Source organism: Somniosus microcephalus, chromosome 4 (assembly GCF_052327205.1).
Source record: "Somniosus microcephalus isolate GS21.2 chromosome 4, FLI_Smic_1.0, whole genome shotgun sequence".
Taxonomy (NCBI): domain Eukaryota; kingdom Metazoa; phylum Chordata; class Chondrichthyes; order Squaliformes; family Somniosidae; genus Somniosus; species Somniosus microcephalus.
Window position 1 is genome coordinate 129,711,104 of NC_140990.1, and position 15,891 is coordinate 129,726,994.

Here is a 15,891-nt window from a genome sequence, read left to right on the forward strand (position 1 = left end):
CAACAACAGAAGGCAGTAGAGGCCAATTCATTAAATATATTGAAGAAGGAGTTGGATATATTTCTTAAGGTTAAAGGGATCAAGGGATATAGGGAGAAAGCAGGGACAGGGTACTGAATTAGGATGATCAGCAATGATCGAATTGAATGGCGGAGCTGGCTCGAAGGGACAAATGGACTACTCCTGCTCCATTCTTCTATGTTTCTATGTTACATTCAGTGTGGACAGGTCCAGTTCAGCAAGTATAATTCAGAGTGGACAGGTCCCGTTCAACACAATTACATTCAGTGTGGAGAGATCCAGCGCTGCACAGTTATTTTCAGTGTGGACAGGTCCAATTAAGGAAAGTTATATTATGTTTTGAAAGGTCCAGTTCAACACAGTTACAGTCAGTGTGGACAGGTCGAATTCAGCACATTTGCCTTCAGTGTGGACAGTTCCATTTCAGCAGAATTACATTAAGTGTGGACAGGTCCGGTTCAGCACAGTTACATTCAATGTGATCTGATCCAGTTCAGCGCAGTTACATTCAGTTTGGACAGGTCCAGTTCCACACCGTTACATTCAGTGTGGACAGTTCCAGTACAGCACAATTCCATTCAGTGTGGAAAGGTCCACTTCAGCAAAGTTTCATTCAGTGTGGCCAGGTCCAGTTCAGCACAGTTACATTCAGTGTGGACTGGTCATGTTCAGCACATTTATTGAGTAAGAACATGTCCAGTTCAGCACAGTTACATTCAGTGTGCACATTTCCGGTTCAGCACAATTCCATTCCGTGTGGAAAGGCCCAGTTCAGTACAGTTACATTCAGTGTGCGCAGGTCCAGTCCTGCACAGTTATATTCAGTGTGCACAGGTCCTGTTCAGCACGGTTGCATTCAGTGAGGACAGGTCCATTTCAGAACAGGTACATTAAGTTTGGACAGGTCCAGTTCAGCACGGATACATTCAGTGTAAACTGGTCCAGTTCAGCACGGTTACAGTCAGTGTGCACAGGTCCAGTTCTGCAGTGACATTCAGTATGGACTGGTCCAGTTTAGCAGTTACATTCAGTATGTATAGTTCCAGTTCAGCAAGGCTATATTCAATGTGTACAGGTCCGTTTCAGCACAGTTACCTTCAGTGATGACAGGAGCACTTCGTGACAGTTACATGCAGAGTTGACAAGTCCACTTCAGCACAGTTACATTTAACGTGGACAAGTCAATTTCAGCACAGATACATTTAGTTTGAACAGGTCCAGTTCAGCACAATTATTTTAAGTGTGGACATGTCCAGTTCAACACACTTAATTTAAGTGTGGACAGATTAATTTCAACACAGTTACTTTCAATGTGGACAGGTCCAGTGCAGCACAGTTACATTCTTTGTGGACAGGTCCAGTTCAGCACAGTTAATTTCAGTGTGCTCAAGTTCAGTTCAACATAGTTACATTCAGTGTGAAGAGGTCCAGTTTAGCAGAGTTTCATTCAATGTGGACAGGACCAGTCCAGTTCAACACAGTTACAAGAGGATTTGAGTGTAAGCGTAAAGACGTCTTACTGCAATTGTATCGTGCCCTGGTGAGACCAAAACTGGAGTATTGTTTACAGTTTTGGTCTCCTTACATAAGGAAGGATACAGTTATCATAGAGTGAGTGCAACGAAGTTTCACCAGACTGTTTCGTGGGATGGAGGGATTGTCTGATGGGGGCAGATTGAGTAGACTAGGTCTACATTCTCCAGAGTTTAGAAGAATGAGAGAGGATCTTATAGAAACATGCAAAATTTTTACTGGGCTTGACAGGGTGGATGCTTGGAGGGTGTTTCCCCTGGCTTGGGAATCTATAACCAAGCGTCATAGTCTCAGAATAAGGGGTCGGCCATTTAGGGCTCAGCTGAGGAGAAATTTCTTCACTCAGAGGGTAGTGAATGTTTGGAATTCTCTACCCCAGAGGGCTGTGGAGGCTCAATCGTTGAGTATATTCAAAACAGAGATCGATAGATTTTTGAATAATATGGGAATCAGGGGATGTGGGTATAGTTAAGGAAAGTGGAGATGAAGTAGAAGATCAGCCATGATCTTGCTAATGGCGGAGCAGGCTCGAAGCTCCAGCTGGCCTATTGCTGTTCTTATTTCTTATGTTCTTATGTTCTAACCCGTGATGAAATCTGAGCTGGGAGCGCTGGCGTTACAAGCCTTTTGCCCGAGATCCGTGAACACACTACTTCAGATAAACAGCTTGCCCATTGTCAAAAATGGGAAACAAAATTAATTGAGCATCCGCGTGTTTAACTCACGATTGGAAGAAAAGGCATTTATTGATATTTATTTAAGAAATTAAATGTAATAGAGATTCTCATTGATAAGAATTGACGGAGTCCATCAGTACAATGGAAATGTTCACAAACATTGTTTATTGACCGTTCTGGTGATGGTCTTCAAGGGGATCGCTTCATGTCCCACCACACAGGAGTGGGAAGCCCCGCTGGCCCTCTCCTCTGCTGCAATGAATAAGAGGCTGTAGATGAAGAAGGAACTGCTGACGTTCTCCGCCATCACCTCAGTGTTCTGGTATTTGCTGGAATTCACCAGCTTGTCATTGACGGTCCACTTGACGAAGATCTCTCGGGGGAGAAACCACTCCCAAAGCAGGTGAGGGTGACGGAACTCTGATCGAAGACTTCTTCTGCCCAGGGCAGGAGGATAGACATGGATGGTTGTCGTGGATCTTTAGCTGCAGGACAATAACAATAAAGGAGATTAAACTTGAGAATTCCAGAGACAATGTGTTGGTTTGATGTGAGAGAAATGTGCTTTCCGCTGAATTTTAAAGGATTTCTGAGCCCTGTTCGGTTTTTCAGCCCACAGCAGAGGGGTATGCAACCCTTCTCTCTGAGAGTTTGAAGAGTTGAATTTACAGCATAAAAACAGGCCATTCGGCCCCACAGATCTGTGCCGGTGTTTATGCTCCACACGAGACACATCCCACCTTACATCATCTAACCCCAACAGTATGTCCTTCTATTCCTTCTTCCCTCATTAACTTATCTAGCTTCCCCTTAAAAGCAGCATCTCGGGTCCCAGAGTGTTTATTTAGTGGAATTACCAATCTGCATTATCAGAGTAGTCCAATAAAGCTATTAATAAAGCGAATTGGAACAAGCACAGCAACTAGCCACAAAGTCTCCCTTATTGCTACAATCTCACCGCTCACCTGTTTCCTTGTGGTGGAATCTCTTATCGGAGTCGGCATATCCTGATGGCTCACCACCCAGTAGAACTCATCCCCACTCAAACAGGTTTGTGTCGAGATGGTTATGTTGCTGATCACGCTGTTGGGATCCTCTCCGGGTTGAACGGCAATCTCTAATTTCAAATACTCCTTTTCTCGGGTCCAGGGCACGGTGACTCCATAAGGAGCATTAGACACGACGCAGGTTAAGGTCACCATCGCCTCCAGTAAGACCTGTTCTCGTGGCGGCTGACGAAGTGCAATCACTGGACCGTTGCATGAGGAAGGATCTGTGAAACGGAAATGAAAGTCAAGCAAAGCTTCATCTTCCGAATCAGCATTCCAGTGTTCTGTCGTTACTGTCTGAAGGAGGTTAAATGACCTTTGGGACGTCACCCTGTCGCTGTTGCTTAAAAACCATCGTTATTGGAAGGACAAGGTATTGGCAGCGATTCTGGGAAGCTCTTCAACATTTCCTGTGTATTTGCACTCAGTGGCTCCTGTAATGGGCTGTGAAGCAAATGATCAGCGAAAACAAATGTATACATTCGGGCGTAATTGTGTTACGCACTGAATAGAGCTCTTCCCGAAATCCCTTGCCTCTTTACACCAGTCTCTCGATCCTTGAGCCCGAACAGACCTCCGCTCATTATAATGGCTCCTCCCCAGAGTCAAGAGATCTACATGGAAATTACACTGGTTCAAAACGAGTGTCAAACAAAATCCAGGGTTTTAGGTGCAACAGGGAAAAAGTAAATTTTCTGGTGTCTTGTTGCGATTTTTGTGGCGATTAAAATGTGAAGGAACCAGTTGCAGCCTCCGTCAGAGGAGAGGTGATAGGTCGGGAGGATGGAGATCTAAGGGATCTTTTGTGGTGGGAAATAAATCGTAATGCCGGTGTGAGGTAGTTTGTTAATTTCTGTCAGTAGTGAGCATTTCTCATTTCTGGTGAGATATTCAGAATGAAATATGACTGCAGCAGTATTCACGCAGGAACAGGAGCAGGCCATTCAGCCCTTTCAGCCTGTTCCAACATTCAATTAGATTATAGCTGATCTGCACCTCAACACCATCTACCCGACTTGGTTCTGTAACCCTTGATGCCCTTGCCTAACTAGAATCTAACAGTCTCAGTTTTGATTTTTTCAAATGACGCGCATCCTCAACAGCTTTTTGGGAGAGGGAAATCCGGATTTCCACAGCAGTTTGCACGAAGAAGTGGTTCCAGAGCACGCCCCTTAACGGCCCTGCTCCAATTTTCAGGTTATGACCCCTTGTTCTGGACTCCCCCACCAGAGGAAATACTTTAACTTTATCTACCTTCTAATTACAAAAAATATCTTAATTAGTTCACCCCTTAATCATTTTTACTCAAAGGAATACAAGCCTATTCAGTGCGACATGTCCTCATAACGTAATCCTTCTAGCCCCGGTATCATTCTGGTAAATCTGTACTGCACCCCATCCAAGGACAGTGTATGCATCCTTCTGTGTGGTGCACAGAATTGAACGCAATTCTCTAAATAGGGTAGATGACCTCTCGACTGTGCTTTCCTGGACAGTTACCAGTAAAGAGTTCAGACACCTACTGTCGCTCCGATTATGATCCGCCAACTCAGGATAAGCCTGAGCCCAAGGACACCTCACTCACTGTGTGACATCAGAGCAGAAGGAAAACTTCTTTGGCGAATTTATGGAAACCTGGATTGTGTGGAATCCTGCGTCAGCACTTAGGAAGGAAATGCAACTACATGATTGGAAATTAGAAACTGTTCTGCGCTATTTATGAATTCCAATAAAGTCCTGACTGAGATAAGCACTCCAGAACTTCAAGGGAACTCACCCTAAGATCTGGTGATGTTTCGGGTTTGAGTGATCCGTTCATGAGTGACGTGGCAGGTGTAGACCGAGCCGGTGAACCATTCCCCGGCGGGAACTGTCAGCAGACTGGCTGCCGAGAAGGTCTCTTTCACTTCACAGATGGCAGAGTTGACGAAGCCCGAATCTATTAGTTGCCCATTCTTCAGCCAATTCACGGTCATTGACTTTGGACAGAAATCCATGATTGAATACAGGATGGTTGCATATCTGCTGCTGGTGATTCCTTCACTGGAACTCATCGTGAGGATAACAGTTGGAGGGCCGAAGCTCCGTTTAGAACCTTCAAGAGAAGACATGATAATGCCATTCCTTACAATATAAATGATTAAGTAATGCAAAGCGCCCTTAAATAATGACAGGTCCTTTACTGTCACTCAAACTGACCAGGTTGGAGACCAGAACTGTGCACAATACTTCAATTGTGATATGGAGACTAAACTCTGCACAGTATTCTAAGTGTGATGTAGAGACCAGGACTCTGCACAGTATTCTAAGTGTGATTTGGAGACCAGGACACTGCACAGAGCAACAAGTGTGATATGGAGGCTGAACACTGCACAGTATTCTAAGTGTGATGTGGAGACCAGGACTCTGCACAGTATTATAAGTGTGATGTGGAGATCAGAAGACTGCACAGTTCACCAACTGTGATATGGAGACTAAACTCTGCACATTATTCTAAGTGTGATGTGGAGACCAGGACTCAGCACAGAATTCTAAGTGTGATGTGGAGACCAGGACTCTGCACAGTAAACCGAGTCTGATATGGCGACCAGGATTATACACAGTATTCTAAGTCTGATATGCAGACCAGAACTGTTCACAATACTGTAAATGTGGACTAACCACGTTTCTATATAAGTTGAACATAACTTCCCTGCTTTGCACAGCTTCCCCTGTAGCCCACAACACTAACCTGGCATTGTGATGTTCCAGACGGAACCGCTGTGTCGAACCACGCAGTAGATTATGCTGCTCCACACCTCTGACACGGTGCTGGTTAATTGGCTGCTCAGGGTGTAGGTTCCCCTCTTGTTTAGCACTGGCGGGTAAGTCTTCAATCCAGTGGCGATCGGCGCGGTATCTTTCGTCCACGAAATGCTGGTGATTTCGGGGGAGTAGTTCATCGCCAAACAGCCGAAGGTCATGGAGCCGTCGGTGTTGGGTTGTTCACAGGATGACAGCAGGGACTAGAGCATGGGATGAGAGAGTGTCGCTGGGAATGAATGGCCAATTGAACAAGTTTGACTCTATAATCTGTGCTCATAAAACAACCAAACAACACGAAATTTGACTCCAGGATAAACTCGTTCCATAATTTTCCGATCAAAATCTACATCGGCTTAGAGCTTCTGTCAGTTCCATCTAACGCACCTTTCACTCCCCTGGTCAGAAACACACCTCTCTGTCCACGAGCTCTATCACATTACAGAAATAAGAACATTTTCCTCTCACCTCAATAAAGTATCTTTCATTGGATCATACAAGAAAAGAGCAGAGCCGTTTTCCTGCTCTTTCGGCGTTTATTTCTCAATCAACACCACATCTGGTCATTTATTTCATTGCAGTTGTTTGAAATTTGCTCTGTGCCAATTGACTGCTGCGTTTCCTTACAAAACAACAGTAACTACACTTAAAACTAACAGCGTAATCTGTGCTTATAAAATTAGCCGAAAAATCCTCAAACCTTGACTACCATAGAACTGATCAGGGAACTTTTTCACTGCCTAGTTTCTAAGATTCAGGCTGTAGATGAATGGGGATTGTACTCTGTCCCATTCTATTGAATGGATGTCTCCTGAATTTCCTCCTCCCTCCCACTCAATTAAAAATCCGCATTAAATACGATTCCAAAATCCGGTTAATTGGAAATATCTCTTTAAATGGCCCATTTCATTTACAAATGTACCTGCCGACCTCCCACCAATGTGAACAGGCGCTGCTTTCTGGGTCATTACAGGCACCTCTTGTTGCAGCTTGTACCGAACATAATCTAAAGATCGGGACAGGTTTCTTCTCTAAATGTCTGATATTGGCAATCATTGGACGTTATAAATCTACAGGAGGCAGAGAGTAGTGGTGAGCGGATGTCTTTCTAGCTGGATAAGGTTATGCAGTGGAGGCCGCCATTAGGACCATTGTGGTTCTTGTTATATAAAAATTACCGAACTTGGGTGTAGGTTCAAGAATTTCGAAATTCGTAGATTATTCAAAACCTGGCAACGTAGCAAATAGTGAGCAAGATAGTTACAGCCTTCAGGAGGATATAAAGAGAATAGTGAAATAGACAGGCAGGTGCAATTTAATGTGGATAAGTGTGAAGCATGGGTTAGACTCTAATTAAAACTCATTCTACAGTTTCCCTGCAGTGTTTCTGAACTGCTCCTTCTAAATGTCACAAACTGATACATTGTTCAATCTGTGAATTAAAATGAAGCGGTTTGATTTCTAATGTATTTCTTGTAAGCTTCCGCCAACATCAATGCTGCATGTTCTTTGAAATTAAACTTGTATTAATGTGAAAAACTCTTCAACCACCAACATTTTGTCCTCAGCTTTATTATTTTTAAATACTTTAAAGCAAGGTAAGTTTATTTTTAGCGCCGTTTTTTGATAAAATTATTTTTTTCAAAAATTTAAATTTTTGTTCAAAATAGCTATTTATTGTAATTTATAGTTTACTAGCTGGGGAGCCCCGCATTGCGAGGGCAATTGTGGGGTGCGATGGCAATTTTGGGGCGCTTGGTCTCCCTGCCCCTGTGTGTCCCCCCTCTCCCTGTCATGTCCTCTCCCTGTCCTATCGCTCCCTCCCCTCTATCCCTCCCCTCCCCTCTCTCCCTCCCTCCCCTCCCCTCTCTCCCTCCCTCCCCTCCCCCTCCCCTCCCCTCTCTCCCTCCCCTCTTTCCCTCCCCTCCCCTCCTGTCTCCCTCTCCACCCCCACCCCTCCCCCACTCCCCCGCTCCCCCACTCCCCTCTGTCCCTCTCTCCGGCCCCTCCCCCTGCCTAGCGAGCCCCGCGTTGCGAGGGCAATTTTGGGGCGCGAGGGCAATTTTGGGGCATTTGTTCTCCCTGCCGCTGTGTCCCCCCTCTCCCTGTCATGTCCTCTCCCTGTCCTATCCCTCCCTCCCCTCTCTCCCTCCCCTCCCCTCTCTCCCTCCCTCCCCTCCCCTCTCTCCCTCCCCTCCCCCACTCCCCCGCTCCCCCACTCCCCTCTGTCCCTCTCTCCGGCCCCTCCCCCTGCCTAGCGCCTGAGGTCCGGTGCCGTTGCTGAGGTCCCCCGCGTATCGCGCGGCTGATGGACAGCCGCTGCGTGCGGGCGGGCAGCGCATGCGCGGTGAGTGCGGGCGGCGCATGCGCGGCCAGTGCGAGCGGCCCGCGGGAGCCGGCAAGGCCGTTAGCGAGCGGGAAACTTCGGGCGGCGCGCCCACGCTCCATCCGCGACACCTGAGAGGGGGAAGTAGAGAGAGACAGAGAGGGGAGAGGAGACGGAGAGAGAGGGAAGAGGAGAGAGGGAAGAGGAGAAGGAGAGAGAGGGAAGAGGAGAAGGAGAGAGAGAGAGGGAAGAAAGAGAGAGAGAGAGAGAGAGAAATTTTTTCAGCTTCAGGCCCCAAGTCCCCCCTGCGCGAGGGTGAGGAGGAGGGGGGGGTCGCTAAACACAATATAAAACTCAAATAAATTGTTAATTAATTGCCTAACACAATATGAAATATTTACCTTAGTTCCCAACACACAGAAAGTGTGGGGGAAAAAATCGTGGAAAATCAAGATGGCGGCCACTCACCTCGGTTCAGAAGGATAAGGCCCGCCCACACATGCACTGATTGGTCGACCGGTCAGGTCACCGAAGCGTAGGATTGGTCAATCGTCGAGTCACTCGACACTCAACTGTAGGAAGACCTCGACGTTACACGGTCGCTAATGAGATGCTAATGAGCAGAACGCTGAATGTTTTTGGGATACCGCGGGCGGGATTTTTGTCCGGCCGAAACGTAAATACGCCTATGACCGGTCCGGAATCGCAAGCTTTCTTTTGAGGCGACGCGCGCGTCGGTACGCTCTGTAACTTCCAAACGTATAGAGACCAGGCGGACAGACAGACAGACAGAAGAGCCGCTTTATATATATAGATTTAAAAAGTGTGATGATTTTATAAAATTTATTTGAAGGTTTACTACTACTTTGGGACCCGTAGTATTTAAGTTTTGACAGGTCTTCCTGTCACTACTTATGAATGGGCTTTTCCATGCACCGATTGGCTGCCCATGGTCCACGTGATACCAGGGGATGCATCGCACTAACTACGCCCGTGGGACACACAAGCACAGCACGCCGGGAGCTGGGCCAGGCCCCGGAGTGGAATTACATGGGGCCCTACAGCTCAACTGTCAGCACGTAAGGTAAGTGCAGGTCGAGGGCTTGCACGAGTGGGAAGCCCCCGACCCGATTTTCTGGGACATTAATTACAGTAACATTTCACAGATTAAATATGAGCATCATAAACCACAGATTAATAGATATCTAAATCCTTCCTGCATTCTGATAGTTTTAAACACGTATAATGTTTGAATTAGATCAGAAATCTGCTGCCGCTCGATGTCACCGAGATTAAACATTGTAGAAACGCCAAATAGTTTCACAAATTCTTGGTATTCAGTGTAACCCAGACACACACTCACCTCAGCGGATCAACACTATATCACATCACTGAGGGGTTGAATCCCTCGACAGAACCTTTCATAGAGCAGCAGCTTCCTTCTATAAACCCTTTCAGCAGAATCAAATGTAACATTGCAAAAAATCTCAAAACAGAATCCAATGAATCCGCCTGTCCCTGAACAAATTAATTATTGAAATAAGCAGGAATATAAAATAATTCCGGCAGTTCATTTATATAATTAAATTATATTAAATCAAATGTATTTCAGGCTGCTAATTTGTTAATTGTGTAGTTTTTCATTGCAGTAACATTTCACATCTTAAATATGACACGTGAAATATGGTGCATATTAGATTAATAGATTACATTTAATTATCAGAAATAAAAATTAATTAAAATATATTAAGCTTATTTTTGAGCGCTAAAGCTTTCTGTTTTCTGTCTACAATCTTGTTTCAAGCACATTTAAGCGCAATATTTACATTGGACCAGAAAACCTGCAGCAATTAGATGTAACCAAGATTAAACATTGCACAAACGTCAAACAGTTTAACAACCGTTAGGTGTTTAAAGTAATCCAGTCACACAGTCTCAGCAGCCGATAAACACCAAATCACATCAATCAGCGGCACAATCCATCAACTGCATTTTCAGTGGAGAAGCCGTTTAATTCTATAATCCCTTTCCAGCAGAATCAAATAAAACATTGCAAAAAATCTCAATACTGAAACCACCGAACCCAAGTTTCAGTGAACGAAATAAGTATTAAAATAAAGAAAAATATACAATAAAGACACAAAGACAACAGTTACTGAATGAGTGCATGTTTCTTACCTTCTGTCACCGTCACCATGGTTCTTGTCCCCAGTAGTCCATGGGCCACACCCACCTCGCTGTTGTTGCACAGTAATACATGGCGGTGTTGTCGGTTCTCAGATTACTGATCTCAATATATGTTCTTGAAGAACCGTTTGAAGGGATGATTCGACCTTCGACTCCAGGTGCGTAATAATTGGTGTTCGACGGATTTCTGTAAGGAAGTAACCACTCCAGCCCTTTCCCGGGCACTCGTTTAAGCCAGTGCATGGGTTGCTGTCCAGATCGAACGCGTTCACTGAAGAGGCGAGTTTGTGAGATTCTCCAGGCTGTTTCGACACGGAAGCCAGCTGGCTCAGCACGATATAGGATTGGACATCTGTTAGTGAATAAGAAGATAAGAAATAAAAACACAATATCTGAAGCTTACTTCTATTGTCTCATTAAAGCAGTTAGCAACACTTACAGGTGAAGGAAGCCAGTAATAAACAGAGGCACGGGGCAAGTCCCATCGTTCGGTCTCTCGGTGTAACTAACTCGGGAATGTGTCTCGACACTGCAACAATGCCTCCTGATTTTGACCTTGAAGCTGAACCGCCCGCTATTTAAACTGGCTGTAGCCCTATGTGTGTTAGAGAGAGAGAGAACTGGCGACTGGCTGTTACACGCTTCCCCAGCAGCAGCCTGACTCCTCTCTGCTTTGCTGTCTGAGTCCAACTGTGTAAAAAAAAAACAATTGCTAATCCATGTTTTGTGTCCTTTCCAAAAATTACCTTTACTTTGATTGCCTATTTACTGTTGGGATTTTATACAGTCTATCCAAATCAGATTTAGTTTAGAATTGGATCAGTGTGAGGAATTACATTCCCCAATAAACACCCCACATTTACTCAGTGTACATTTCCTCTCAGATCCCATAAGATCCCACGGCACTATTTCGAGGAAGAGCAGAGGAGTTCTACGCAGAGTTCCGGCCAATATTTTTCTCTCAACCAGCACCACTAAAACAGATTAGCTGGTCATTATCACATTGCTGTATGTGGGATCTTGCTCTCCGCAGATTTACTGTGGCATTTCTTACATTACCACAGTGATTAATCTTCAAAAGTACTTCATTGGCTGTAAAGCCTTTTGGGACGTCCTGAGGTCGTGAAAGGCGCTATAGAAATTCTAGTCTGTCTTTTTCCGATTGGCACCTGTTTGTGGAATGGCGGGAAAAATGGACAAAAGAGTTGATGATATTTGCCCGGGTTCTGCAGGAGAGAGAGCGAAATTATGGGGAAAAGGTTATTATTGTCAGATAGCATCCATCACGTCTATCCAACTCCCTGACTCAATCGGACATTGGATCTCCGTTCACCTGTGTCACATTTTTACTTTGTTTCACACTGAACAATTCCAAGTTGTAAAGGTTACGATCTTCACCGATCTGTGTGGATGTGAGGAGACCGCACAGTCCGCCCGAAGTTGTCTGGATGAGAATTCAATCACGCTGTCTCCCGTTCTAATCACAGTTAAATGACTGACCCTCAGACCATGGAAATGTCCTCAGTACTGCAGAATAAAAAGTATAGGCCAGTGTGAATCGATTAAAGCAGAAATTACAGTCGTAGATTTGGGGTATTGTTGGCTTTGGGTAACTTTAAATTTGCACCAGGTAAGGGAAATTAATAAATTAAATACTTTAATTGAGTGTCACCATCGTGCAGTTTGATTCCGTGCTGTTATTAACCCAGCTGTGGACAGCTGTTCTGATACCAAGCGCACGTCTCTCACAGCTGTACTGGAGCGTGTTTCATTTATAAATATAATAAAGCCTGTAAATTATAATTAAACCAAATCCTCAGTGAATAACTAGCATTCCCGTTTAGAGACTCCAAGCTGGGACAGTAATTCGGCAGACTGCAGGTCATGGGTCAAGTACAACATTATCAACGGAACGAAAATCTGTTATCTTAATGTTATTGCGTTCTTTATATCTGTACTTCGCTATGCATATGTGAGATCAGCATAGTTTCCATTGTCTTGTGCAGGATTGTAATAGAACATCGCATTAAATCACAGGAGAATTGCCTTTCATTAATTAATGTCTCAAAGGCTTTGCTTTGCACGGATCGTATTTTATAGGTTCTGCACACGACATACACGAAACATTACCTTTTTTTAATGTCATGCTAAAATAAATATATTTTCGATGGTCGTTGCCACATGAATCATTAGTCAAATAGTTAATTTCCATTTTGTTCCCAACCTCACTCAGTCCATATCTCTCCCACACGTTTTGTAACATAAATCCGTCCTTGCACCATCGGGGAGGGGAGGGAACTCACAATTTAATTTACAGGAAATATCTGTGGCTTCTGTGCACAAAAATCAATGAGATGTTTCCAGCTCGCTGATCAGAGATAGCACGCCAATTACAACCCACTTATTTTGAATGGAACCACTTTATGCACAAATCTGGCCAGCAACAAACGCGATTACTGGTAAAACACACATCCATTGGTTAAATGGAGATCCATGCCGAATGACTTGATGACCTTGGGAATGATTCTCACAGCATGGAGACTATCTGACACATCAGTGAGCACAAAACAGAGAAATGATTTCCAGAGCCTGGGGCCTTTCTAACAGGCCAGTAAGCACAAACCCTGGGAACGCTTCCCAGAACCTGGAGCCTAACTGACACACCAGGGAGAAGAAGAAAGAAGAAGACTTGCATTTATATAGCTTCTTTCACGACCACCGGATGTCACAAAGCGCTAAAAGTCAATGAAGTACTTTTTGAAGTGGAGTCACTGTTGTAGTGTGGGACACGTTGCAGCCAATTTGCACACAGCAAGCTCCCACAAACAGCAATGTAATAATGACCAGATTATCTGTTTTTGTAATGTTGGTTGAGGGATAAATATAAGCCAGGACACTGGGGATACCTCTCCTAGAAAAACCCAATGATTTATTCACAGATCCATGGGCCTATTTGACACATCAGCCTGTACAAACTCTGGGAATGATACCTGGAGCCTGGGACCTCTCTGATACAGAAACACCAGGGGCACTATCCCTCGGAATGATTCCCAGCTCCCAAGGCGCTTTTTAAACACAAGAGTGTACAAACCCTGGGAGTAATTCCCAGAGGCTGGGGCCTAATCGACACACCAGGGAGAACAAAACTGGGAATGATACTCCGAGCCTGAGGCCTATCTGACACACCAGCGTGTACAAACCCTGGGAATGATATCCAGATCCTGGGGCGCATTTGGCACATTAGGAAGAACGATCCCTGGGAATGATACCCAGATCTTGGGCATAAGTGACTCAGACTCAACAGGGAGAACAAACCCTGGGGATAATTCTCTGTAGTGCTGAAGTAGAACATATGTTATAAATCTCACCATTCATCAAGAAGCTACTCATGAAATAACGCTGGACAGCCAGTTGGTGGCGCCGTTGAAAGAGTATAAATACTCGGGCGTGGGCCCAGCTTTCCAGGGACATTTTGTAAGACAAGGAACTAGTGAAGTACAACTAGACCTCCATGTTCTGAAACAAGTTGATTAAAGCCTTGCTTTATGCTCAAACCAAGGGTGTAGTGAGTTTTATTTCGTCAACACACATTTCCACGTTTACAGGATAAAGGCATTAAACATGAGCGGGTGATGGAATCAGAAGACCCTGGTACAATGTGTCCAAAATATTGAAAGACGTTGGAGAGGAAACAGAGCAGCCAATAGTAAAAAGAAAAGAATGTTGTGGGAAAAGAAATAGTGCGAAATTCGTGAAAATGTATTTCGCCTCCCAAAATCTCTTTCCCAGAACTCCACGTTTGAACCCCTCCAACCAGGCTTCCGCCCCTACCGCAGCACTAATGCAAACCTTAACAAAATCACCAATGACATGCTTTGTGAGTCGTGACTGTGGTCATGAAATACTAACCGTCCTCATCTTCTCCTGACCTCAGCTTTTGACATGGTTGATCGCACCATCCTCCTACAATGACATTCCTCGGTCGGCCAGCTGGGTGGGATTGTACTTGCCTGGTTCCATTCCTACCTATCTAGTCGTAGGCAGATCATGCAATAATTCTCTCCCCTGCACCGTTAACTTTTGTGTTGCCCAAGGACCTGTCCTTGGCCCCCTCCAAATTCCCATCATACCTTGCCTATCAGCGACTTCATCCGCAAATGCAACATAAGGTTCCAAATGTATGCTGAGGACACCCAACTCCATCTCACCATCATCTCCTGCGACATGTGCCTTTGATTTGTGACACTGGTTGTCCAACATCCAGTACTGCAAGAGTAGAAATTTCCTGCAACTTAATATTGGGAAGACTGAAGCCATTGTCGTCGCTCCCCGCAACAAACTACATTCCTTAGCCAGTGACTCCATCCCTCTCCCTGGCAACTGTCTGAGGCTGAACCAGACCGTTCACAATCTAGGCGTACTATCTGACCCACAGGTGAGCTTCTGATTTCATCTCCACTCCATCACTAAGAGCGCCTACTTCCACCTCCATAACATTCCCCGTCTCCATCCCTGCCACAGCTCATCTGCTGCTGAACCCCTGATAATGTCTTTGTTAACACGAGACTTGACTATTCCAATGCTCTTCTCGCTGGACTCACACCTTCACCCCTCCATAAAAATGAGCTCATCCAAAAGCCAGCTGCCTATATCCAATCTCGCACCAACTCCCGTTCAGCTACTACCCTAGTGCTCACAGACCTGCACCGGCAACGCCTCAATCTCACGGCCTTGCACCTCCATGTCGCTGTAACTTCTCCAGCCCTACAAATCTCCGAGATCTCTGCGCTCTTCCAATTCTGGCCTCTTTCTCATCTCCGGTTTTCATTGCTGCACCATTGGCGCCCGTGCGTTCAGCTGCCTAGGCCCTAAGCTCTGGAAATCCCTCCTAAACCTCACCGCCTCTCTATCTCTCTTTCCTCCGTTAAGACACTCCTTAAAACCTACGTTTGACCATGCTTTTGGTCCTCTGTCCTAATATCTCCTTAAGTAGCTCAGTGTCATTCTTTTCTGTTAACGCTCCTGCAAAGCACCTTGGGACAGTTTAGTACATTAAAGGTGCTAAATGTTGTTGCTTTGGCAGTAAAGTGTTTCATTCCTTTCCAAAACGAGGGAAACAATAAGTCGGAGAATTACAGGTTTATTAACCTCACGTCAGGTAAAGGTACAATTTCATGTTTACCATCACTTTCACCAATCATCACACACTGGAGGTTTATATCAGGAGCTTCTGTGTTATGGTCAGGTGTTCACAGGACAATAAATGACCCACCCTTATCCTGAGGCTATGCGCCCT

General features: G+C 45.1%; 1 pseudogene; it reads right to left on the reverse strand.

Annotated features, from left to right (window-relative positions):
* Positions 1-2,338: 2,338 nt before the first annotated feature.
* LOC147119767 (Ig heavy chain C region-like) lies at positions 2,339-14,912 on the reverse strand (annotated as a pseudogene).
* Between the last annotated feature and the right edge of the window lie 979 nt (positions 14,913-15,891).